Source organism: Lithobates pipiens, unplaced genomic scaffold (assembly GCF_037356315.1).
Source record: "Lithobates pipiens isolate NorthernLeopardFrog02 unplaced genomic scaffold, aLitPip1_a1.2 Scaffold_1, whole genome shotgun sequence".
Classification (NCBI taxonomy): Eukaryota; Metazoa; Chordata; class Amphibia; order Anura; family Ranidae; genus Lithobates; species Lithobates pipiens.
This window is the reverse complement of record NW_027507685.1, coordinates 6,453,473-6,480,421: the sequence shown is the minus strand read 5'-3', so window position 1 is coordinate 6,480,421 and position 26,949 is coordinate 6,453,473. Positions and strand designations below refer to the sequence as shown.

Genomic DNA, 26,949 nt, shown 5'->3' with positions numbered 1-26,949 from the left:
GATCGATTATCAGCACAGCCCCCCCCCCCCCCGAGGATGCCCACGCTGGACCACCAGGGACGCCACCAGACCACCAGGGATGCCCAGCACCAGGTATGCCACCCTAGACCACCAGGGATGCCAGTCAGTGCCCACAATGGATGCCATCAGTGCCCACAATGGGCATCACTGATTGGCATGCATTGTTTGGCACTGATTGGCATCAATCAGTACAATACAATGCCGCCTTTCCGTGCCTATCCGTGCCACCTATCAGTGCCCATCCTTGCCAACTATCAATGCCCATCCATGCCGCCTATCAGTGCCCATCCATGCCGCCTATCAGTGCCGCCTAGCCATGCCCATGTGTGCTGCCTATCCATGCCCATTCGTGCTGCCTATCCATGCCAATTCATGCCAATCCATGCCAGCTATCAGTGCCAATTTGTGCCACCTATCAGTGTCCATCCATGTCACCCATCAGTGCCACCTATCAGTGGCCATCAGGGCCGCCTATCAGTGCCACATATCCATGCCCATCAATGCCACCTCATCAGTGCCACTTCATTGGTGCCACCTTATCAGTGCCCCTCAGTGCCGCCCCACCAGTGAAGGAGAAAACTTACTTATTTACGTTTTGAAACCAAAAAAAACATTTTTTTTCTAAATTTTCTGTCTTTTTTTAGTTGTTTAGCAAAAAATAAAAACCGTAGAGGTGATCAAATACCACCAAAAGAAAGCTCTATTTGTGGGGAAAAAATGATAAAAATGTCATTTGGGTACAGTGTAGCATGACCGCGCAATTGTCATTCAAAGTGCGACAGCGCAGAAAGCTCAAAATTGGTCTGGGCAGGAAGGTGTTTAAGTGTCCAGTATTGAAGTGTCCATACAATGAGGTGAGCAGCCAATTCTACCACTGGTGGCGGTCCCCCCCCCCCCCCACCCCCGGCACTAAGTCACTTTATGCATGATCTGACTGTATACCACTGAAGATTCCTCACGTGGATTTTTTGACATATAAGCTATTTTGGACTTTTAATTAACATTAATTTTAATACGTTAGTAATTATTTTAATTTAGTTAGAGCGCTGTACCATCTGTTTGATATATTTAGCCAGACGCTGATAGAAGTCACAAGACTGCTATATACTGAAGATGAGAAAAGGTATTTAGCAGTTTATATTTACTATTATAATTGCATTTTTCTATGTTCTGTGGGAGAGCATATATAGTGAATGCAGGGTCCTGGGAGATATAGTGAATGCAGGGTCCTGGGAGATATAGTGAATGCAGGGTCCTGGGAGATATAGTGAATGCAGGGTCCTGGGAGATATAGTGAATGCAGGGTCCTGGGAGATATAGTGAATGCAGGGTCCTGGGAGATATAGTGAATGCAGGGTCCTGGGTTTAGTAACACTTGAACCCTGGATGGAAATAATAATGTAAAGTCTCCCAGTGATGAGTTAGGGAGGCCACATTCAGCACCAGGGACAGCTCCCCGGAGCACAGGCCGGTCCCTGATAGATTCTCATTAGCATGTCATCTATGGAAGCCTTCAGTAATGTAATGAGACAGTCCCTGCCTGCTCGGGGACCTGTGATGTCATTGTGAGTGACAGTTCTTAAAGTCCTCTTAATTAGTTTGCATTGCTGCTTCAGCAGTCCTAGCGTAGGAATGCACCATGTCATTTCCCTGACTGGGGGGGGGACATCTGGCTGTACACCCTCGGGCACCATTAAGTCTGATTCGTTCAGTAATGTCAGATATCAGAGCCCCCCATCCCATCCAGCACTATAGGGGGTCCCGATGTTCCGCTCTGACTCTCCGCCCGGTGATGGAGATCTGACATTGCGAGCTGAAGGCAGATCAGGCAGATCGTCGTTCCCAGCTACAGCCCAGCATTGTCTCCCAGCAATCTGTACATGCTGCATGCTGCTGGGGCTGACCTGACTGTGCTGTGCCATCGTCCCTCCCAGCTCCATGTGATCCAGCCCTTCCCAAATAAAGTTCAACATACATCAGCCTGGATATGTGAGGCTGCCTGGATTGTGGATCTCTTCCAGTCTGCAGCAAAACTTTCCAGGGGCACAGGCAGCACGGACATTCCTTCTTGCAATTCCTTTTCTGGGGGGAAACCTGCATTGCTACAGCACAGGATAACACAGGTAAGAGCATCGTGATCTTGTGTGTATTGCTGTTTACTGTACAATGGACACTGGTAACTAGGGATTGCACTTCTCTCCTGGAATCATTGTCATTAATAGAAATACCAGAGGCTAGTTTAGATCAGGATTTATCTGACACAGATTGGACACAGTGCTTTTCTCTGCCCTCTTCCATCCCTATCCCATCCCTATCCCATCCCTGTCCCATCCCTGTCCCATCCCTGTCCCAAATCCATCTGCATGAAAGAACATCCTGCAGATACAATGCAGCAGACGACCTGGGTTCAGTACAGAACACTGGAATAACTAAAATCAGATATCATTTTAAATATATATATATATATATATATATATATATATGAATGAGACTGAAAACTGGAAGACCCACAGCCTGTGCACAGGGCAAGAGTAAATGACACTGGATCTAAGATGTGAACAAATTAAGACACATAGGAACACATCCACAGATAGGGACACATCCACAGATAGGAATACAACTACAGATAGGGACACATCCACAGATAGGAATACATCCACAGATAGGGACACATCCACAGATAGGGACACATCCACAGATAGGGACACATCCACAGATAGGGACACATCCACAGATAGGAATACATCCACAGATAGGGACACATCCACAGATAGGGACACATCCACAGATAGGGACACATCCACAGATAGGAATACAACTACAGATAGGGACACATCCACAGATAGGGACACATCCACAGATAGGGACACATCCACAGAAAGGAATACATCCACAGATAGGAATACATCCACAGATAGGGACACATCCACAGATAGGAATACAACTACAGATAGGGACACATCCACAGATAGGGACACATCCACAGATAGGGACACATCCACAGATAGGGACACATCCACAGATAGGGATACATCCACAGATAGGAATACATCCACAGATAGGGACACATCCACAGATAGGGACACATCCACAGATAGGGACACATCCACAGATAGGAATACAACTACAGATAGGGACACATCCACAGATAGGGACACATCCACAGATAAGGACACATCCCCAGATAAGGACACATCCACAGATAGGGACACATCCACATATAGGGACACATCCACATATAGGGACACATCCACAGATAAGAACACATCCACATATAGGGACACATCCACAGATAAGAACACATCCACATATAGGGACACATCCACTAGCCTGCTAAGCTGAATGCTGTTAAAGTTCTCAGGAATGAAGGGTGAGGGATTGCTTGGTATTGTATATCTGGGAGAAGACTAGCACTCTACACAGGGATCGATGTGCAGCACGCTAACACAAAGGAAAGATAACACATGGCTGTATTTTTTTATTTTATTTTTTATATATATTTATCCATTAATACATTATATTACCTTTTTAGTATTGGTGTATTGCAGGAAGCACCCCCTCCCCACAAGAATTATAAATGGGCTGGTTATCTGGAATGTATAGTGAGGTTATGGAATTGATTTCATTGAACACAATAGAAACGAAGATTTGTAAATAATGTCCCTTACAGAACATAACTGACATTGTCACTGGGCATGCTGGACAGAACGCTTCCTAGAGACTAATTACTTTGAAATATTCTTAATAAACTACATTACACTACTACCTGCATATTCCCTTTGTACTGCTGCTGCAAACATGGTTACTATTGCTTAACCTCTTAAAATAAACATACAAAAAGGTATACATTTTATATATATATATATATATATATATATATATATATATATATATGAGATCAGATAGTGCTCCGGTAATACATTTATGCCTTTATTTTGGTTTCCTTTTGTTTTATTTTACAGTCTGGTTTCCACAACATGCATCCAAATCACAGTAATCGGAATGCCGTACTATAAAAGGCAAACAGAATATGAAATAAAATGACTGGATGCTAAAAATAAATATTCTCAGTTCTTCCAAGAGTGAGAAATCACCTGCTACTTCCAGGATCACACTGATGGCACATAGCATGACATGCCCTGGCTGGCTCTGACATTTCCTTCTTTAGAATAAAGGACTGAGCTGTAATCACGTTCTAATTAATACTTTGCTCTGATAAGTCAGGAGAGGATTTAAGGGAAAACAGATAATTAACTACAGTTTTATAACTGTACAAAGATAAGAGCCACTGTTTGTCATTAGTGTAACTGGAGTGCACAATTGTTAGGTGCATTATGGAGAAGAAACTGCAGTTCAAGCCGGGTAGAGTATAAATAGCACATAAAGCACTCCAACTTACTTAATGATGATTTGAAAAATACAGTATTCCATAGCAACCAACTAGATGTTGGATTACTAAGGTCAAATACGTTAAAGATGAATTCTCATTAGTTGCAAACAGGCTGAGTTTTTTTTTTTTTGTCTTATTAAATATTATCTATAGAATTAAATTGCTCATATAATCTAAATATCTAAGAGAATTGAATATGTAGTTTAGGTGACTCCTAAGGTTATTGTGTGCCAAATATATCAAAGTAGAGTTGTCAATGGGGTTGAATTACTAAAAGAGTAGAGAATTTTCACTTGGTGAGGCAAATGTAAAATTCAGTTTGCAAAGAATACCCAATAAAAAAAGAAAAAAAAAAAAAGATATATTATATATATATATATATATATATATATATATATATATATATATATATATAAAATGATTTTTGCTTGCACATGACAAGTTAGATCAGCATCTCATTGACTAAACTAGGCGACTTTGTGAAGTCAATGTTCATGTTGTTTCACCTCATGCACTAAATGAAAATTCACAAATTCACTAGGGTCATTATGTTGGTTCCAATGAACCTTTAACACCTTACCCTAACTTGTTCTTTAACACTAAGCTTAAAGTGGTTGTAAATCTAGTTTAAAAAAATAAAATCAAAAAACACACCTGCAAGACAAAGGCATAGCAAGCTAGTAGGCATAGCCTACTAGTTCATTATGTAATACTCACCTGAGATCGAAGCCCTCGCTGCCAGTACACCGCTCTGGTGGCCGACATCACTCCCAGGGGTAACTTTCGGGTATTGCAGCTCCGGCACTGTGACTGGCCGAAGCCACGATGACATCACTACCGTGCAGGCGCGGGTTAATGGCACACTCACTGAAGCAACGGCACATACGTGCCATTGCTTCAGTTTGTGTGTTAGTGTGCATGTGCCAATGATGTTGGCACATACAAATACAGGGGATATCCAGGGTAGCTACCTATTACCTTATTATAGGCTTACCTATAGCACAAAGTGGTTTGTAAGGGTTTACAACCCCTTTAACACTTAACCTCTGCTTTGGCTACAAGCTGACCTTGTCCTGAGCTGAAAGCAGATCCTCAGTTAAAGTCATTGTAAAAGGTTCATTTTTTTTCTTAAAATAACAAAAAAATGTTATACTTACCTGCTCTGTGCAAGGGTTTTTCACAGAGCAACCCCAATCCTCCTTTTCTGGTATCCCCAGTGGCTCTCCTGGCCCCTCCTTTTCTTCGAGTGCCCCAACGGAGAGCCGCTTTCCATGGGGCACCCATGCGGGTGCGATCCTGAGTTCTGCTGCTGTGTCCATTAACACAGACAGCAGGACTCAGCCCCGACCCCTCCTCCCATGTCACTGGATTTGATTGACAGGAGTGGGAGCACATGGCTCTTGCTGCTATCAATCTATCCAATATGAACCCGAGACAGCCACTGGAGCTGCTGGGCTCATGCTCCTCACTGGAACGATCGGGTTCAGGTAAGAAAAGGGGGGGGCACTCTGGGGGGTCCTATATCACAGAAGGTTTTTCACCCTAATGCATAGAATGCATTAAGGTGAAAAACCTTGACACTTTACAACTCCTTTAAATTCATGCTGTTAACAACAGACTTTCCAAGATATAAAGTGGGAATAAACCCAAAACAAAAAATGTACAATATTGCAGCTTACCATTCATCAGATGTGGTGGCTGCATATGTTTTCTTCTCTTTGGCTTTTTTCCAGTTTTCAGTTGGTGATCACAGTAACACACCATCTGTATTAGTAAGACACAACTCTGGAGGAATGAGTATAGGAGGCACAGCAGGCAGCAGCATTGTCAGTCTGGGGGAAGGAGAGAGTTAAATGTATTAGCAGATTTAGAGCCACTAACTAACTTAAGCCAAACTCCAGCTCACGCTTTAGAATTAGTTACAACAAATAGGTTTTTGTTTTGGGGGGGGGGGGGGGTAAATGTATAAAAGCCGATCATTTTAATTACCCCTGCCAGTGTTAAGTGGTTTGTCTCATTCATGTAAACTGATACATTGTGCTAAAGAATGTGTGCTGTGAAAAATAACAGGCTTGCTGGCTGAATTACCAGATGAAAATAGAAGAAAGAAAGCCTATAAAAGGAAACCAACACAGGCATCACACATGTAAGGGTTGGTAAGCTTCAATGTAATACATGTTTGTATTTGGCTTTAAAAAGGTGCCTAAAATGTGATGTACACATAACACATAACACTATAAAAATGTCATTTATTTAATTCATACAAAAATAATTAAAATGTTGGCATAACATAGTTCAGCACAACAAATTTACTGTATCCCAGAATATAAGAACACAAATCTGTTTCGCAGCTTGTCGATGTTACTCCTTACAACTAAATAACCTGTAGGGGACCTTAACACAACTCGCCTCATGAGTGACAAATACCCCACTTCTTCAGATTTTGCAAAACGTTATTGTATTAAAGTAATAGTATGTTATGTTATTGCCATGTGGGCACTCGTGCATGCACCATTCTGTATATCCATAAGAGACAGAGCGTGACCTTCTCCCTTCTCACTGACTTTGATTGACAGCAGCAGGAGCTAATAGCCCCTGCTGCTGTATTTGAGCCAAATCAGGAGCCAATCAGGAGCAAGAGATCCGAGAGAGCCTCAGCTCTCATGCACATTGTTGCATCGAGTTTGGGCTCAGGTATGTATTGGGGGGGGGGGGGGGGGCAGGGCTGTGGGGAAGCTGCATGCAGAAGGTTGTTTATCTTACTGCATAAAATGCAGTAAGGTAAAAAAACTTCTGTCTTCACAACCACTCTAAATAATCACTGAAATCAATAACCAACCTAAGGACCAAATGAACACACACAGAGGGTCTAAATGGTATCCCCTTTATACCACTTCCATCCCGGGCCTATTCTGGCACTCCTCTCCTACATGTAAAAATCATAATTTTCTTTTGCTAGAAAATTGCTCAGAACCCCCAGACATTATATGTTTTGTTTAGCAGAGACCCTGGGGAATAAAATGTCAGTCGTTGCAACTTCAGTCACCTGTAAGAACGATCAAGCAGCTGAACTGCCGCCATGATTGTTCTTATGGTGCACAGAATTTCCTGCTGTAAAAGATGATAACTGAATGATGCCTGCATATCCCCTCTCAAGGACCGAGTATTACGTCATGTTTCCTTCACTCTTCTCTCCTCACTCATAGCAGACCATACCTGCTTCCTAAATGGGAGGAACCTCTGAAGCTGGAACAAACTACTTGTAATTATGTAAAGTGATGGGCGCCAACTGTGCGTCCCTGCGGGCGCTGTCAGCACAATCAGATTTTCCAATTCATTCCTTTTAAGGCACAGATATTAAACTGTATGGCAGGTTTTCCAGTCATGTTGAAACAGGGCAGATATCATGTTGCATTGATGAATAATATGCCTGTGTTAGGCCAACTAAGGCCCATATCAGCCCTATATTCTGCAATCTTTTCTAGTCAGATGGCATGTTCAAAAACCTTTGGCTACCATTATATATATGGAATTAAAGGAAAGCAAAGTATAGTCCAAACTAATATTCATTAGGTGAAAATATTTTTAGGAAATAGTAAAGCATATTTTCAGTAATGCTGCATACACACGAGCGAATTGTCCGGCGTACTTAGTCCGCCGAAACGCATTTCAGCGGACAATTCGATCGTGTGTGGGCTTCAGCTGACTTTTCCAGCGTGAAGTCCGGCGGACTTAGAAAGTAGTTTTGCACTCCAATCTTTCCGCCGGACTTGGGTTTCAGCGGACAATACGTTCGTGAGTATGCTAGTCCGGCAGACTAAGAATGACGCATGCTCAGAAGCAAGTATGAAAAAGGAAGCTATTGGCTACTGGCTATTGAACTTCCTTTTTCTAGTCCCGTCGTACGTGCTGTACGTCATCGCGCTAGCAAACGCCGGACTTTCTGTGTGTCCGTGTGTGGCCAAGTCAGTTCGGTAGAAAGTCCGCCGGACTATCCGCCGGATTGTTTGCCGGACTAAGTACGCCGGACAATTCCCTCGTGTGTACGCGACATAAGTTACACTTTTAGTTATCATTGAATCATGTGCCCATTACATTGCACAGCACTAAAAAACAGAAAGGAGTGACAAGAGACTATCTTCAAATCTGTTCTAATGATGATGCATTCATTTTGTCACCTTAGAAGATTTCTATTATAAATAATTGAAACACGTGGCGCTAAACCAAGTGACTGTTACACCACTAAATATTATACTACAAGGTGCATCAAATATAGCTCAAAAAAAATTGTATACATAAATAAAAAAATAAAAAATTATTAATAGTAAATAAACATTAAATAAAAATAAATAACCCAGTGAATAAGTGATAGTTCACACTATACATTTAAACACTCCTCAGGGAGTATTGCAGAGCATTTGCAGTGTTCATATAATGTTGCAAAAGTCTGTGAGTCTCCAAAACATATTTCACTTTAACAAGCAATATTGATCAGTGTTTTTTTTTTCTCTCAAACCGCCTTTCCTTCACCTCACCGCTGTGAAATGTGATTCCTCTCCTCCTTATGTGAATTAACTCACCGAATAAATCAGCCTCACACTCAACGTGTTTGGCAGAAAAGCGCTTTCCAAACCCTTTTTGCAAGGATGTGGATGACAGGCATACAATCCTTCACTTCAGCGGGAGAAAAGCTGACCCAATTGACACTTTCATAGACAGTGCTCTCATGAAATAGAAAAAAAGGAAACGCTCCCATAGCTTGATACCGTAAAAAAAACTTTTAATCACACACAAGAAGATCCTCGTAAGTTACACTCACATTTAAAAACTTGTAACCACGCCAAATAAGTCAAGCCACAGCACACTTTAACACAGCTGATTGCCAAAGCATTGGTGATTTTTAGCGGACCCAGGGTATGCGAGACACACTCTTTAAATCTCTCACCATTCCTTGGCCTCGCCAGCACCATGGTGAAGATAGACATGAGCCGTCCGATGGTTCCTCTCACTCTCAGTTACCTAGTAGCCACGCCCCGACATGTTTCGTCATTCACGTGACTTAATCATGGGGTTGAAGATTTCTACTTTGATTACCATATTTTCACTTTTCTGGGGTAATATTTTTGTGAAATATCAGAGAAAATCGACCTATAATTGAGTTAGTCTGCCATTTTGTGTCCCGAATGCACCTCTGGAAAGGTATTTAGAACAACATATTAAAAGGGAAAGTCTGTTAAAAAGTGTTGCTTTCTTTTCATTTCAATTGTGTAAGTTACCTATTTTATAGGTGTTGTATAGGGGACTCTCTGTTTTATAAAGGGCTATGCTATAAAATAAAGTGTACGCTTTCGTTGGGAACAGTACTGTAAACCCTCGCATGTACCAAGTAAAGTGACTATCATTAGATGATCCACAGAGATGAAACAAATCCTCCTATGTAAGTTGTAGCTGTGCATCTGCAGCCATTTCTCTTGTCGATGGTTCTGAAAGGTTTTGTTCTGAAGGTTTTGTAACTAAAGAAAGTATTTTCTTTAGTTCTAGGAGCAGGGGGTGAGGATATGAAGTTTTTACACAGCCGACAGCTCTGAGCCCTGATTGGAGGGAAGGGACACACGTCTCTTCACACAGTACAGAGTACAATCACCGCTGTGGTTAACAGTCACAGGCTGTGCTGCAACTCCCTCCCCCATCACCAACTCTTGGTATCGGGGAAAGCTGCCAAAACTGTAATGCTGATAACAAGGGGAACCAGGCAGAGAGAGAGAGAAATGACACCCAGTGCTTTGGAGAGAGACAAATACACAGTATAGATAGATGCTTTTTTTTTCATATTTCATGCCTCAAGTTTAAAACTACTTTAAGGTAAAGCTTGCAGGAACTCAGGTGAACAAAGGAAAAGTCATCATTGTTTCGGGCCCAAGCAAATTTCTCAGCAATCCAGGTTAATTTATTTTAACTTCTGACAAATCTTAGACCAGCCCTTTTAAACAAATGTACCCCAGAGGAACCCCTAAAATAATTTTTAGGTCTCAGTGTACCCTTACTAAAACCAGTTTATCGGGCGTCAATGGGAAAAATTCCACTTTCATTGGTGTAGGAAGAACACAACCTGCACAGTGTTGGTCGGACTTATAGACCACTTAAAAAAAATCATTGGTGTCATGCTACTGGGTTTGCCAAGTTGTGTTGGATCTATGGAGGGACCATCTTATAGGAGGTCAATCAGCTACAGCTAAAGCAACTCCTAGCAACTTCTGGAGGAACGCTTGGGCTCCATTGAACCTTGGTTGAGAATAGCTGTCTTGGACCCTTCATGTTTTCAGAAAAAAATATTTGTATGTTTTGGGATAACACCTCATACCACAATGAATATTCTTTATAAGAAAACCCTTATTGGTGGATAAGCGAGCACCAGAACATCAGAAAGGGCCACGGAGATCAGGTGGATGTGGATATCTAGTACAAATGGGTAAATCAGGGGATCATTTTGACTACTTTGTGTAGCACAGCAGCTAGAAAAAAAAAGCTATTTTTTAAGTCTGGTGATTGCCCTTGGCAGTGCTGGTATTGCTAGCTCTGGCAGAGATGGAAGCGGCAATAGAGTGACAAAGCTGTAGGGGATAGAAATGGACCTCATCCACAGAAGTGATTTTGTGGCTGTTTGATCAGTGAAAGTCTTAAAATGTCAATGTTATGGGCTTCTCTACCTGTGGATAATAAGGTCAGCATTTATGCAAATCAGTGGATGTGCTGGTGAATTCTCTGTCTATAGTCAGTACATTCATTTTTAATGTTGCCGGCAAGTACCAGTGACCTTTCGCTCTTGGCTTTCATTGCTGAGAAAAATGTAAAAATCAGAAACCTTTTCTAACTGCTCCAAATATTTAATCTTACCCTGCCTAAATCCTAAGCAGACCCATAAAACAAACTATTAATTCTTACCCTCACCTTAAAAAAAGGTGACCACCCATACGTCAACCTTTATTTTGAGGGTATTCTGTTACCTCTCTACACAGGCAAGAATAAAGCTTGCAATGTCTGCTAGCTTTTTTTTGAGCCTCAGCCCCACATTGCTTCATTTCCCACCCATACTGGACTCTTTATTTTTATCATAATCGTAGTTACACCTGGGATGTCTACTAAACAGCAGGCCAACCTTCTCTCCAAGGCGAGCTTTTTGCCTCATTCAAGAAATGTTGACTCACTTCTACTTCCACCTTTGCAACATTTCCCGAAAAGGAGTCTTGACAGCAGGGCAGCAGCTGCAGCATGTGGTATTCCTAGTTGCATTGCTTGCATCAGTGTCAGCACTTCTCTAACACCATACCTGGTAATCACCTAGAGTGCTACCCCCTAAGGAGCCGCTGGAATTTACTGGTTCTTTCCAATACCGCACAGAAGCATCTAGGCACACAGCAACGGTTCATTCACTCATATTCACTGAACAGTACAGGGCTTTGTCTTTTTGTGGTTAATTTGCTGGTATAAATTTGGGAGGGGCTTAGAGGTGAAATGAGATACTCCAAAACGGTTGACAAATAGCAGTTCGAGGATGACAGCTCCTTACATGAACATGAATACTGAACAGGCTATTCCCTCTTTTTGATACGTTCTACCTCATGGCCCACAGCTGTGAAGGGAGAAGTAGAATGTAGAACAGGTATAGCTAGCAGCTGAGGACCATGAAGTAGCTTTAAAGTGCAGCAGTGAAGGGAGGCTTTACTCACAGAGACCTGGTTCAGGGTCTGTCCATGGGTGCAGTCACCTTTGGAACAATCCAATGTCCAGTTCCAGGACTCCAGAGGGAAGCAGGCACTGTCCTCCTCAGCTCAGCAATCCCTTCCCTCCATGGGAGAAGAGACAGTCTCCTCTGGACTTAACACTATTTAACAGTTCTCCCAGCCACCACCTTCGCACAACTCCCCAGGGATTGGCAGGGCCCTGCTCAATATTCCAGCCAGTCATTTTAATTCTCCCTCCCTAAACTCTAGAAATTTCTTCTAGGAGGTAGGGGGAAGCAATCAAACACCCAACCATTGCAGCACTGAGCAATCAAAACTAAACAATCATTGCTCCTCCAGAAGGAGCCTAAATCTAAATTTGCCTAGGAGCTTAACTAGAAGGGTGCTACAGCCACCCAACCCCCTCCAAAAAATTGGCCCTGTCCTCATGGGCTGCAAACAGGAACATTGCTCTTGAATAAGAAAGGACTACAGAGCTGGTAACCTATCCCAAATACACCCACACAATAATCAGCTGCTGTATCTTAACACAAACAAGTGTCTAAACACAATATAATCATACATGTACAGCTCTATATATTTTAAAACCATGAATCATGACAGCAATACAATATTTTAAAGTATCCATGCTTAATAAAGTGTCCATGCTTGAAAAATATTCAATACTCCACAACTAAAAATGCTCTGTGCTGTGCAACTTCATCCAACAAACACTGTTGTTGCTCTCTGTGCTCCACACTCTGCATGACCCATCTCTGGGAAACTCACCAGATTTCCATTACCCCCTAGGGGTGAAAAAACACCCAAGGCTGCCTCCACTCCTCTGCTAATAAGTTCAAACCATAAGGTCCATAGGATAAAAAGGAAAAGCCTCTATAGTGTAAATTTTTTTTCTTTAAAACGTACACAATAAAACATCCACTCACATTTTACAGTGCGTATGCACTGCACGCAGGTAATTACAGAATATTCTCCTTTAAGGAATAAGCTTCTATTGCAAGTCCCACGCTCTCCTGGCTCAACAATTATCTTTGATTTTCATATATTTAGACCATAGGAGTTATAAGCCAACCCCTTCCTTTCTCATCTATTTCTTCAGTGCAAACAGGAAACAGAATTGCAAGTTATGAGTTGCATAACAGACTTTGTATGTGGCATTCCACATAGTAAAAAGGTATTAACTTAAGTGCAAATTTTAATTGCAACAATATACAACATAGTGGTAGACTGACAGTAGGTCATAGCAGTACTCAATCAGGTGAGAGAACCCTTACAGCATAAACTGATATAAACATACAGCCTAATTTAGTAGAACCCCACCCCTGGCTAATCACAAATGGTTCTGAGGTAGAAAATCAAAGCGTTAGCCTTATGCCACGTACACACGACCGAACTTTCCAGCAGACTAGGTCCGATGGTCTTCCCGACTGACTTTCCGAACGAACGGACTTGGCCACACATGAACGGACTAAGTCTGTTCATTTTGAACATGATGATGTAAAACGGGACAAAAAAAAAAGGAAGTTCAATAGCCAGTAGCCAATAGCTTCCCTTGTATCGTATTTGGTCCGTCGGACCAGCATACAGACGAACGGTTTTCTCGATAGGAATTGAGTCCGTCGGACAGATTTGAAACATGTTCTTTTTCTAGGTCCGTCTGATTTTTTTTAAATAAAAAAACTATCGGATTAGCCTACACATGATCAGATTGTCCGACTGACTGATTCCGTCGGACCTAGTCTGCCGGAAAGTCTAGTCGTGTGTATGCGGCATAAGTTGTACTCCTAAAAAAAAGCAAACGAAAAAAGCGAAGTTACTAACATCCTAGACATTACAAGACAAGGTTGAAGCATTATCTTCTCAGAGAGAACCCTCCAACAAATGTAATAGTCCTCATCAACTTGAAAAGAGTCCATGAATTATATATGCATTTTTTTTCTTTTGCAGGGCCACCAAGTGGTCAAATATCATTACACCCCTAGTAGGCCTAAGCAAAACACAAAACCAAATTGTACAACACGCTCAAAATGAACTGACTTAGTCCGTTCGTGTGTGGCCAAGTCCGTTTGTTCGGAAAGTCCATTGGGACTCCGCAGAAACTCCATCGGGAAGACCATCATCAGACCTAGTCTGCTGGAAAGTCCAGTTGTGTGTTCACGGCATAAGGCTTACACTAATGTGTGTAAACACAACACCCTGCCCCCCTCCTTGCACAGTGAAGTTGCTTATTTAGAGCAAAATATGGAGGACACTACCTTTGAATGAAACAACCAGTCCTGCTTCCAGCACAACATCCCCACCATCAGCAGACTGTAACAAAGAGCTCTCTTTTTGGCTGTAGCAGAATGGCAGTGAAGAATGTTTATGTAGGGGGACCAACGGTAATACTCCAGGTCAAGGACCTGTATCATCCTTCCGTCAGGCCATCAATTAATAATAGACAAAATTGATCTTTCTGGCCTGCCTTATTAATCGTCATTTTGTCTCTGAAAATAAACTTCTTCCTAAAGACAGGGTAGTCTTGATTTCTGCAAGGATTGGGAACACGTAGATATTCCCACACTTCCTCATTACGCCAGTCCTGGCATTTCTGCTTGATATCCATTGAATGTATGAATACTCATACCCACTCCAATGCTACTTATCATTGAACTATTCGCTGTAGTTGGGAGAACCTGAACAGATCATCCACATTTCCTCTGCCTGGCAAGATATAAGGATTTTCAGTCCTTTTTATTAACTCGCTGTGAGCCTCATCCTGAGCTGTGGCTCATGCAGAAGTGCAGGGGGAGGGGGGGCATATCCACCCGACACTCCAGATATTCCTCACTAAACTGTAAGCACCTGGCACACCAGCAATTGTGGAATATGTTCTCTTTCTGCCAAACTCGGGGTAAGGGGTGTGTTGTTTCATGCCCTACTGCTCTGTCCCCCAGTGACCTCTCTGATGTTGACCCCTCTAATGTGTCCCACTTGGATACATTCCCTGTACTCTGTTCTCCGTGGTAGCACAGGACACAGGAACCACACCAGCTACAGGTCTCTCTGACACTCCTCCTGTAACACAGGTGGGTATAGGTCGCTCCAATTCTCTCACCATTGGTTCATATCAGCGGCCAGAAGCATAGACTAGTTTTTAGTCCTGGCCCTGAAAACAGCTTTGCTCCCCACTGCTCCACCGTTGTAGTGCTGCCTGAATATCATAGTATACTTCATTCCATAGCCTGACCTGCTGAGATGACTCCGGTACTTCAGTACAGTAATCCGTACTCCAGTCCACTGTGTATGTAGCAATCGGCAAGCTGATAAGTGTCAGCTCCAACAAAGGTTCCCACATTGTTCACATCGGATCCATGCTCTTACTTCTGACAGATTGCACACACCAGACTTAACTTTTCCTCTCCCCCAAATTTGCCCACTGCGAAAAACCCTCAGCATACCAATTTCACTCCAGTGTTTATCAAGTGCTCCTGAGCTTTGGCCACCCGGTCCAATAGCCCTGAAAGCAAGAAGCCCTCTGTTGCCCTAGCCGCCCGGGACCCAAAGAACCAAAAAGTACAGGAAGTTTACAGAACAGGAGTTTGTGTTGACAACTTTCTTCCATTCTGGGGTGGGTGGAGGGTAGACATTTCCATGTTAGCAGAATCATTTAGGCATACGATAGCATATTATTTTGAAACAGGTAGTTCTTACAGCTTGCCAGGGAGGCAGGTTTTAAGATTACAAACATTGGGAAGACCCATGAGGATAAAAGTAAGTAATTGGATTGGACTACAGGACAGATCCATATAGGGATTGGACTACAAGACAGGTCTATATAGGGATTAGACTACAAGACAGGTTCATGTAGAGTGACAGAAAGGTGTTGTTACCCTGCAGAAGCACAGCAGGGAAGAGGTATACCCAAATTACAAATCATTAGCTGGATATAATTATATTTAATTGAAAAAGTTTGAGATGTACAACTCCATCTCTAGAGGATAACATATTGTCTTTGAACTCTGTCTAATCTCTTGTCTTCTTTGGGAGTTTGGAGGAGATATCACCATTTTCTCCTTTAATCACAACAGGGGTAGTATGACAAGGAACTCGTGAAGATGGGGATAAAGTAAAGTTCACAAAGGACAACTGCTTGATGGGGGTGGTACCCTAACTCAAGATTACGCTACCATATCTAACATCCTATTGCAAATACTGAAGTTCCCAAACTTGTCACGCCAAAGTAGAAGAGCGATTCATTCCATCCAAGCAGTTCATATTGTCAGCAGAATTGATTTGTTTAAAGAATGTGCCCTTCACAGTCAATGTATAGCTTGCCCTAAATCTAGCATTTGCTCTTTTAATTTATGATGGTCGGTTTAATTAGCTATAAGCTATAGCTCTGCCTGAGAAATCAATCAATATGAGGGGTGATGAAGTTTGGCACAATCCTTAAGAAAAAGTATTGCAGAGCACAGTAGTAGCCATTTTCAGTATGCCCTTCTTCATGTACAGTTCACAATACTTCTCAGAGACAGTCTATTGCACATCGTAGCTCCACAATGCATTCATAGGCAGGTACGCTCATGCTCACCACATCATCCCCATCTTGTTCCAACTTACTAATAGTTCTGAAAGTTCTTCCTAATACCACTTATGCAGAGGCAGGTACACAATAGGCTGGCAGAGTTTTGGGGCTTTTTAGACAGTAGGAAAGATTAAAGTGGAAGTAAACTCCCCAATCGTTTTAAGCCAAGGAAGCTGCCATCTTTGCCTCTGTTTAATCTTCAACTACTATGGTGCTGCACATGTGATTCGTTATGACACCAGCCATTGGATGGTTTGATAGTTTGGCTGAGAGCACAGCCAATGTGCAGTTAGCATTCCCGGCATGCCTTTTTTTTTTTAACTGTTTAAATCGATGGGTTTACTTCCACTTTAAGAAGAAATTTAATTTGTAGAGTCAGCCTTTGCAGCAATAGATACAGTGTCTTGCTTGTTTTCTCTGTGCTCCAACAACCTCGAATACCCAAAACAGGTAATTTCTCCTTCTTCCCTAAAGATTAGATACCAATCATTTTGAGTTTGTTTCTGACAAAATTTCTAATAATGTCCACAAACATTATCTTTTTTCTCACACATGTATTGTTGCTTTCAGAACCGATTCATGGTAAGCATTGCATTGCAAACATCAATCTGCTCAAACAATGCCTCATAAGCTTGCTGCCAGGCATGAGAAACTAGCACCTTGCCATGAATAAAAGATGTTACTGAATGTAAACTGGAATATCTTCATGGACTACAAAGTCACTAGTGGCCAATTATTATGTAAAACGATGAGAAAATAAGATGACTTTACCTAGGAATCCTATTACATCCATTGTTGCTATCGAAACGTAACCCAGTTTTCTTCATGCTACAAAAAGCATTTTTGTAGTGCCAGTTAGTGAATTGTGTCGTTTTTAGACACAGTCTAAACATTTTAGAGCATATATTTCCATTATTTAACTGTATGATTTTAGACAGAAAAATAATACCAGGTGTTTTATAAGGTTAATTTTTTTCTACCAAATTGTAGAGAAAACAATCTATAGCACACCCAAAGTCTTAAGCCTTGTACACACAATGAGAATATTGGGCAAATGATTGTTTTTGTGGCATGTTAGTCTTATAGTGAAAATGCAGAGGTTACTCAACTTATGAAAAATCTCATATGACAGAATACAAATTTGGAAGTGATGTAATGTATTCTTGTGTTTCCAAACGTGTGGTCTTGCTCTTCCGATTTTTTTCAGGGAAAAACCATGCTGATTAAATGAAAATCGGACAACAATGTTTGTGTTTGTCCCTTCAGATAATGGCAGATGAACTGTTGTGATCATCTCTCGAAAGTTGTGTACTAACAACCAGATTATTGTGCAATGGCTTCGAAAGCCGTATTTTTTTGTCAGATTTTCTGATTGTTTGCTCTAGGCCTTATTTTTATCCTATACCATGCCTTTTGCAGCATGCAACAATGAACCATGTTATTGTTGTTATGTAAATGTAAGGTGTTTGATTTACTAAGGACTAGAGACGGTCAAGTGATATTCCTCAGAGTTAACACAAACAGAGCCATGGTATACTTGATATTTTGAATCAATTGATATAAAATAAATTTGAGTTTAGTGTTTGTTGGTTTTTTGAGCTATGTCATTTTAGAATAAAGTCTAAGATATAAACAGATATGTCTATAATGACAGGCAAATCTAATTAAGAAGTAGTTAGCAAACTCTCAGGAAAGACATAGAATATGTAGCATATGTCTTGTTTTTTACTTTACACTTTCACAGTGGCGGGTGGTGCTCAATATTTTGAGGGGGGCAAACAAACCTGACCCCCCCCCGCCGCGGGCGGGAGATGGACGGCAGAGATCAGTGGTCTTATCTTAGGAGGCTGATGCTGCTCCTCACTCCAACTTGCCGAGGGAAGAGCCGGAGCCACTGCTTCTCCTCTCAGCTGAACGGGAAGTGGGTCCTGAGACCCAATTGGTCAATCAGGTCTCAGGAACCTCTTCCTGATTGGCAGGGAGGAGAGGCAGGAAAACAATAGTGAATAATAATTCACTACTGTCACACAACTGGGTGGGCTCAGGGAGCAGTGCTCTGCACCCCGAGCCCAGCCTTTTTTGAAGCCAATTAGAACCTTTTTTAAACACGTGCTTAAAAAAAAAAAAAAACCCCATTGAAATCCATGCGTTCGGTGCCCTTCATGTAGATTAGGGGCTGGGCGCATGGATGAGGAAGACGGCGCGCCTGCACCCCTAATGGACGGGTCGTCATTGCACTTTAATGAACATGAGTTAAAGAGACACCGCCCTGATAGATCTCCTTCTAACAAAGTATACTTAAGGATTCATGCTCTTGTGCCCCCACCCTGCTCCATTTGAGTGACAGTACTTGGGCCTCACCACGTCTGAACACTGTCATGGTCTTGTGATGGGATGAGTTCAGTTATCCCATCAACCCAGTTAAGTTCAGTTACCTGAGCTTATTCAGGGTAAATGCCTGAAAGTGAGTATAACTTCCAGTGGTAGGAGGATTATCAGGAGACATGTTTTTTCCCTGATTGGACAGGGTGACAGTGTCCCTTTAAAGTTTCTAGATTCAAACTCCAGACCTAGCACACAAAAACACTCATGTATGTTCATGTTCAAATTATTTTGATTAACATTTTGTTTTGCAGATTTAAATTAGAAATAAAAACAGCGGAAATTAATGTCAGCGGGTTGGATTTCCTGCCTTGGGATCTACTGAATGGCTCTACAACTGGCAACGATACCAGAACAAATCCATCAGGAATATGCTTGCAAACTCAAACAAAAAATAAATGGAAAATAAGGAAAAAGAACAAAAAAATTATATGTAGCAACCTCACAAAGATGGGTTTCACCAATACAGACCTATTATGAAACAAGTTATTGGTGATCCGCTGTGTCATCAATGGTCAGCAACCGTTACTTGTCACAAACTGCACATTGCTACAAAAGGAGAGAAAGCGGCTTCATTTAGGATGAAACTGTTGTGCCGGCATGTAATGAAATATTAAACTATATTCAGTTTCCTTTTGCACATAAATAAGAATAATCATAATTCTTCTTGTTATGATGCACAAAAAAGAGAACCTACAAATAAATGTGAAATTTGAAAGAAAAAAATTGAGAATTCAACTTTAAATGTAAAGTTGCACTTGCTTATATTGCGTGTCTCTCTCCCATTAATTCTAATGAAGCCAACAATGGATATACCCTCTGCAATGTCATACACCAGTGAGAGCGATGCCGTCACAAAGCAGAATGTGACCGAGGACATGGAGCTGGTACTGTTGGAGGGAGCTTTGTCTTCCACTCTTGTTTTGATTGTGGTGCTAACAATAATTTTTACCTTGGTGGTGACATCTCTACTAACTTATTGCTTCCACAAATGGAAGCTCAAAATAAAAAAATTAGAACGGGCTCAAGAAGAGTATCAAAGAGACCAAGAGAAAGTTGAATCGCCTTGTACTTCTTGACTTCAAGGGCAGTACGTTTTAAAAGAGCTGAATACATAGAATGTACTCAAAGTGATTGCTTCAGCTGGAAAGTATCATTGGACACTTGGACTAAAACTTGAATATTGACAGCTTACTCTCCAGCAAAATGGACCACCTCATTCCTATCATGTGCGGAAAGTGATGTCCTACAGCTTTTTGCCTTTAGAAGTTTTTTATGCAGTCTTTATTACATAAAAACACTGTATCGGTGGGGGTAAACTATAGAATCTGCAGTATTTTGTTGTGATACCTTTTTTATCTGCATTGTATAAAAAATAAAAATTAAAAAAAAAAAGTAAAAAAAAAAAAAGAGCAACAATAGTAATAAGCATGGCTGTTCTACACAGGCATGTAAATATGCTCGTAGGTTATAAAGACAGGCATTCAGAGTAAATACAAATATTGGCGTGTACATACTATGAGGCAATGTTGAAAAGAGAAGTTAGCTCCTACTCATAGAGCAATGTGAAAAAAAAAAAAAGTCTTCAAAGGGAAACTTTAGAACATTTTAAGTGAGAATGTATATTTGATTTTATAATTCTATTTTCCAAGCTTGTGGTGCCACATTTCCATTATTGTACTGCATATACAGAACAACAAGTTCTCCCTCTAGTGGTTGTTTTCAAGAAGTGACCCACAGATGTGTATTGAAAGTATGGGCATATCACAGCATGATACCTTTGAGCTGCAATGCATTCTGACATTTCTCTCCTACATGTAAAATTCATAATTTTTTTGCTCGAAAATTACATAGAACCCCCAAACATTATATATGGTTTTTTTTTTAGCAAAGACCCTAGAGAATACAATGGCGGTCATTGCAACTTTTTATCTCGCACGGTATTTGCGCAGTTATTTTTCGAACACGTTTTTTTAAGAAAAAAAACTGTTTCATGCTTTAAAAAAAACAAAAAAAAACAGTAAAGTTAGCCCAATTTTTTTGCATAATGTGAAAGAGGAAGATACGCCGAGTAAATAGATACCCAACATGTCACGCTTCAAAATTGCACACGCTCGTGAAATGGCGCCAAATTTTGGTATTTAAAAATCCCCATAGGCGACGCTTTAATTTTTTTTTACTGGTTACATGTTTTGAGTTACAGAGGTGGTCTAGGGCTAGAATTATTGCTCTCGCTCTAACGTTCGCGGTGATAGTTCACGTGTGGTTTGAATACCGTTTTAATATGTGGGTGGGACTTACGTATGCGTTCGCCTCTACGTACGAGCTCACGGGGACAGGAGTGCTTTAAAAAAAAAATATTTATATTGTCAATTTTACTTTTATTTTTTTAGTTTGACACTTTAAAAAAAAAAATGTATTACTTTTATTCCTATTACAAGGAATGTAAACATCCCTTGTAATAAGAATATGGCATGATCGGACCTATTTACAGTGAGATATGGGGTCAATAAGACCCCACATCTCACCTCTAGGCTGGGAAGCCTAAAATAAAAAAAAAAAACGATCCTGGCTTCCCAGCAGAGGCGGCGCCGTTATTTTGAATGCAGAGGCCGGGCGTGACGTCATAACATCGCGCCCGGCCTCCGAACGATCATAGAGACTCCAGGGACCATCTGGTCCGTCAGAAATCTCTGATACCATCCGGGGGCCAGCGGATCCTGTGTCTGACTCACTGATGGAAGCGGTGAGTCGGTAGAAGCACTGGAGAGCGGCGGGAGGGGGGGGTGGGCGTCCCCTCCCGCCGCCCGTAAGAACGATCAAGCAGTGGAACAGCTGCTATGATCATTCTTATTGTGCAGGGAATCGCCGGTTGAAAATGCTGATATCTGAATGATGTCTGTAGCCTCAGGCATCATTCAGATATACCACCACAAAGCCCACGACGTCATATGACGTACCTTGGGTGCCAAGTGGTTAATGTTTTTCATTGCATTGCATTTCCTGTGTTGCGGTGTGCTGCACTCTGCTGTTGTACAGGTGCATTCTTTAGATGCGATGGGGTACCATGGAAAATTAATAGCATCACAATACATTGCCGTAACGTACACTTCTTACCGCATGTTACCGCAACACATTATGACATTAATTGCATAATTTTCCATTTCTATCTATAAGAACAGATTAAAAGACCGTAGATTCCTTTTGCATTGGATGACAGGTCAAAAATCAAGCTTGTGAAAATAGTAATAAGAGAAATAAGCATACATTTCTCATACAAATGCTTAAAGAATTAAATATATGCTCTTTTGTACAAAATCCAGAAAACCGTGTAAATAATGTAGAATTCTCGTTTGAATATTTTATATGGTATTAAATATTCAGTTACCAGAAAAGGGAAAATGTATATTTTGATATTTTAACTAGTGCCAAATATCTATTGTGCCAGGAAAATGGGCAGACCAGGTCTTTTTTAGATGTGTCATACTCAACATTATTCCTTGCTTAATTTTACTCTCAAAGTGTATGTTAAGGCAAAATAAAAATAAAAAATTATAATAATAAAAAACATCCAGTATATATGTGCAATAAATGTGCATTTGCCTATGTTTTATTCCTGCAAGTACAGAAAACTACCTTTAGTTCTACCAGAAATGCACCGAGCTTGTACTTTTCCATTGTGGGCTGTTACACACAGCCATTTTGTGAGCGGCATTAGCCTCACCCATTGTCTTTTGATAAACCACTCAGCCCCCCCCCCCCAACCACCCCCCTTAACCCAATACAGTGGTTGGAGGGGATTGTACACTGCAGCCGCAATGCTTTGATTCAAAGCTGCAGAAAAACGTATACCCCCTGTAACAATTGGCGGGCTTAATGCAACCCATTCAGGTGAATAGGGCTGTGTTGCAAATACAGTGAAACTACAAGCAATGCATGTGTTTGCAGCATAGTGGTGAATCTCAAATGCCCCCTGGAAAGTGATCCACTGCTGATAACTTTGCAGAGGGTCGGCAAGTGCTGTTGGACATGTTACCAAGCCCTTAGGCCAGGGGTGCCCAACCTTTTGAAGAGCGAGGGCCACTTAAGCGACTTGGTAACCGGTCGCGGGCCACAATGAGCAGAGCAGGCGGACGACAGGTCCGTTCAGCGTGGACACGGACACTGCCCACTCTACTCTATGGATTTTTTTTTTTTAGCGAATCAGATTAGAGGTAGGCGGGTGTAAAAGGACACAAATCTGTTTACATCTGCCATTTCATAGAGGTGAATGGAGGGACCAATTGAGTTGGACTGATTGTGTGAAAGGGACCTTTCACACTAATGGAGCACAGTGCACCTGTGTCTTTCCTGTGGGTTAGCTACACTTTGCCATAGACTTCTATTATATCCAGCAGGTGTGGTGCACTTTCTGAAAGCTCACCAAACCCGCAGGTAATAACAGAAGTCTATGCCTCAGTGCAGGTAACCTGAAGGTGCACTGCGGGTCAGTTTGAAAGCAGCCCAGTAACCACTGCGCAGATATGCCCATATATACACTGCAATTTTAGTAATAAACTGACCTTTAATGACAATCTTCCATTCAGGTGTCACCTGCTGTTGCTGCCCCCGGCAGAGTGCATTTGGCATCACTCCATCTATGGTAAGAGACTGCGCTATACAGGAAGCATCATCTTATACAGCTGCTTGCTTTGCCGGCTTCATTAACAACACAGATGCTCTGGGATGGCAGGTCTGCAACTCATTATCTGGGTTTGCCAATCTGACATCCCACAGAAGTAGGTCACGGGCCACACCAGAGGCTCCGCGGGCCATATGTGGCCCCCGGGCCACTGGTTGGACACCCCTGCCTTAGGGTTTAAATACACTTTGAAGGAAAACTGAAATGCCTGTTGGACATTGATCACAACAAAAGATATACCATCATATTCATTATTGATACAATATCAATTAAACAATATCAATTTTCATTACTTTCTGAGTCAGTGACCTGGAACAAATATGCAGATACAGAGTTTTGACTTCACTGGGATATCATTTATTATAGGAATTTATATAGTGGCAACACTTTAGGTATTAGGTACATTTACATCAGTTCCTGCCCTAAAGGAGCTTACAGTCTTAGGTCCCTACCACACAATGCATGCATACACATACAAGGACAAGACAAGAGCCAGTTAGGCCAAGTTCAGGCTAGTGCAGCTGCGACCAATTTTCAGTGCGATTTTGAAGCGTGACATTGGTGCGTTTTGACACATTTTTGTAGGGGAAGGAGACTGTTTAGCTCACATATGTTGGTTGTTAGGAGCTGGCACACGCCGGCATCCCAACAGTCACTCATCCCCGCCATCAGCCAAGGATTCCCGGATTACAGCAGAATGTAAGCAAATGATTCGTCATTAAAAATAAAAAACTCAGTGCCCCATCATTGGAATCAGTGGGAGGAACAGTGCCTCATTGCTGCTATCAGTGAAAGAAATAGTGCCCTGAGAGCTGGTTAAAGGAAAGCAAAGTGCCACATCCAGTCTGTAGGCTGCAGTTTGGGGACCATTGTATGTAAAAAAAACAAATACATAAAGCTGTCACTGGAACATTCATAAACATACATTCAGTGTAACTCACAGTACATTTTGATTTATTGCTTGTTGCTTTACAAAGTATATAGAAATATTTTCATCATTTGCGGCCCCAGAGTGTGATAACGTAATAAAGTTGTTAGATAGTGCTCCAAAAATATGCCACATCTTGTGATCCACCACCACACACTATTGAAAAGAGACTAAACCACTGAGTACAACTACTTAATTATAAGTAGGTTGTACATTTTTCAAACGATTCATAGACAGGGTTAATCTCCTAAACACTTCAATGATAAACAGTTTAAGGCTTCATGTACACTGGTAGTGCCTAAACTTGAGTTTAGGAGCTCTTGGCGTTTGTTTTTACAAAGTTTCTAAACTCAACTCCATAAAAGTCTACGTGTCCATATACACAAAGGCTTTTAGCAGAGCGTAGGAGCTGCTACGTTTAGGTGAGGTTAAACCTCCCTCTCCTGAACGCGGAAGAAATGCATTCAGGATAGGTACACGTCTTGACTGCTGGCCGCGCGAAAATGCAAAACACGTCAAAAATGTGTTTCCGCGAGGCTGCGGTCAGGGTAGGCTCGTTTACATGTACAAACAAACCCAAGGATAAACCGAGGAAAAAAAAAAAACAAGCTTTACTTACCACCAGCCCACAGACAACCAAATAACCTGTCTAACAGTATGCGTTAAAAACAGGGGCACACATTTGCAAATGCATGCGTAAGCCACAGAGCCGCACCAAGGCACCTCAATATCTGTGGTACCTAACACTAACTTCTAAGTGTCCCCACAGTGGAGGCACATGCATTCTTCCACAGATATTGGGGTGCCTTGGCGGGGCTCTGTGGCTTACGCATGCATTTGCAAATGTGTGCCCCTGTTTTTAACGCATACTGTTAGCCCTTGTACACACGGTCTGAGAATCCGTCGGAACGTGTCCTATCGGACCCTGTCGTTGGATAATCCGACTGTGTGTGGTATGCATCGGACTGATTCCGTCGGTCCCAATTTTCCAACATGTTGGAAATATTTCCCGACCAACTGGTTCGATCGGACATGTGTAGAGAATTTTGATCGGACCAAGTGCCACGCATGCTCAGATCAAATTCCTACATCAAAGCTATTGGCTACTAGCCTGAACATAGTCCCATCGTAACGAAATTACGTCATCAAGTTCTGAATGATCGGATTTTTCGACAACTTAGTCCGACCGTGTGTATGCAACAGTTTCGGACAAGATCCGACGGACAAAATCTGCCGGATTTGGTTGTCGAAATCTCCGACCGTGTGTACAGGGGCTTAGACAGGTTATTTGGTTGTCTGTGGGCTTATGGTAAGTAAAGCTTGTTTTTTTTCCCTTGGTTTATCCTTGGGTTTGTTTGTATCATTTACATGTAGCCTAATTAGGGGTGCATCCAATAAAACCAGGGTTATGTTTCCTATATAAAACCATAAGTTATATCCAAACAAAAAAACTTATTTTTCTTAGATTTCAAATAAAGTAGGGAATGATTAAAACTGAATTTTGCTCTCCGTGGCGCATTGGGAAGACTTTCTTTCATGCCCTGTCTTGAGACCCAATAAAAAAAATGACATAGTCAATGAAACAGTTGTCCACACTGGAAGATTTTTTTTCTGCATTCTTGTTCCAGTAACAACTCAAAATTTCAGGTTTTCTCTCTTTCATTAACCACAGCATTACATATAACACTCCAGAAAAGCAGCAACTCTCTAAACCACTAGCTGATAACATGGTGATGCATCCTCCACCAGATGTGTCAAGTCACATCAGAATACACCAAGGTCCATGACAGAAAATCTATTCTTTACAGTTTGATCCTTTATTACAGGGTAACCGCTACACGGTTTTATTTAAAACTGTTTAATAATTTTTGAATACAAATAAGGTGACAATTCGCATTGTTAAGCCAGCTGAAATAAATATGTTAAAGCAGGGATCAGCTTCTGACTATTGCTTTATGCTTCTTTCTAAAGCACATTTACATATATTGATTGCTTTTTTTCTTTTAATATCACTGGGTTGGTAGCTTTTTACATATTTTTATTTGATTTGTTACAGGTATTTATATAGGGCCATCAATTTTACGCATCGATTTACATATATATTGTACATTCACATCAGTCCCTGACCCCAAGGTGCTTACAATCTAAGGTTCCTAACTCACATTCATACATACACATAGTAGGGCCGATTTAGACAGGAACCAATTAACTTATCAGCATATCTTTGGAGTGTGGGAG

The 26,949-nt window shown here is 41.5% G+C and overlaps 1 long non-coding RNA gene across 1 annotated transcript; it reads left to right on the top strand.

The window, feature by feature from the left end:
* The first annotated feature begins 1,645 nt into the window (after nt 1-1,645).
* LOC143974620 (uncharacterized) lies at nt 1,646-22,694 on the top strand. Its single transcript, XR_013272259.1, has 2 exons — nt 1,646-2,144; nt 19,357-22,694. It is a non-coding gene; the product is annotated as an uncharacterized LOC143974620 (long non-coding RNA).
* Nucleotides 22,695-26,949: the final 4,255 nt, after the last annotated feature.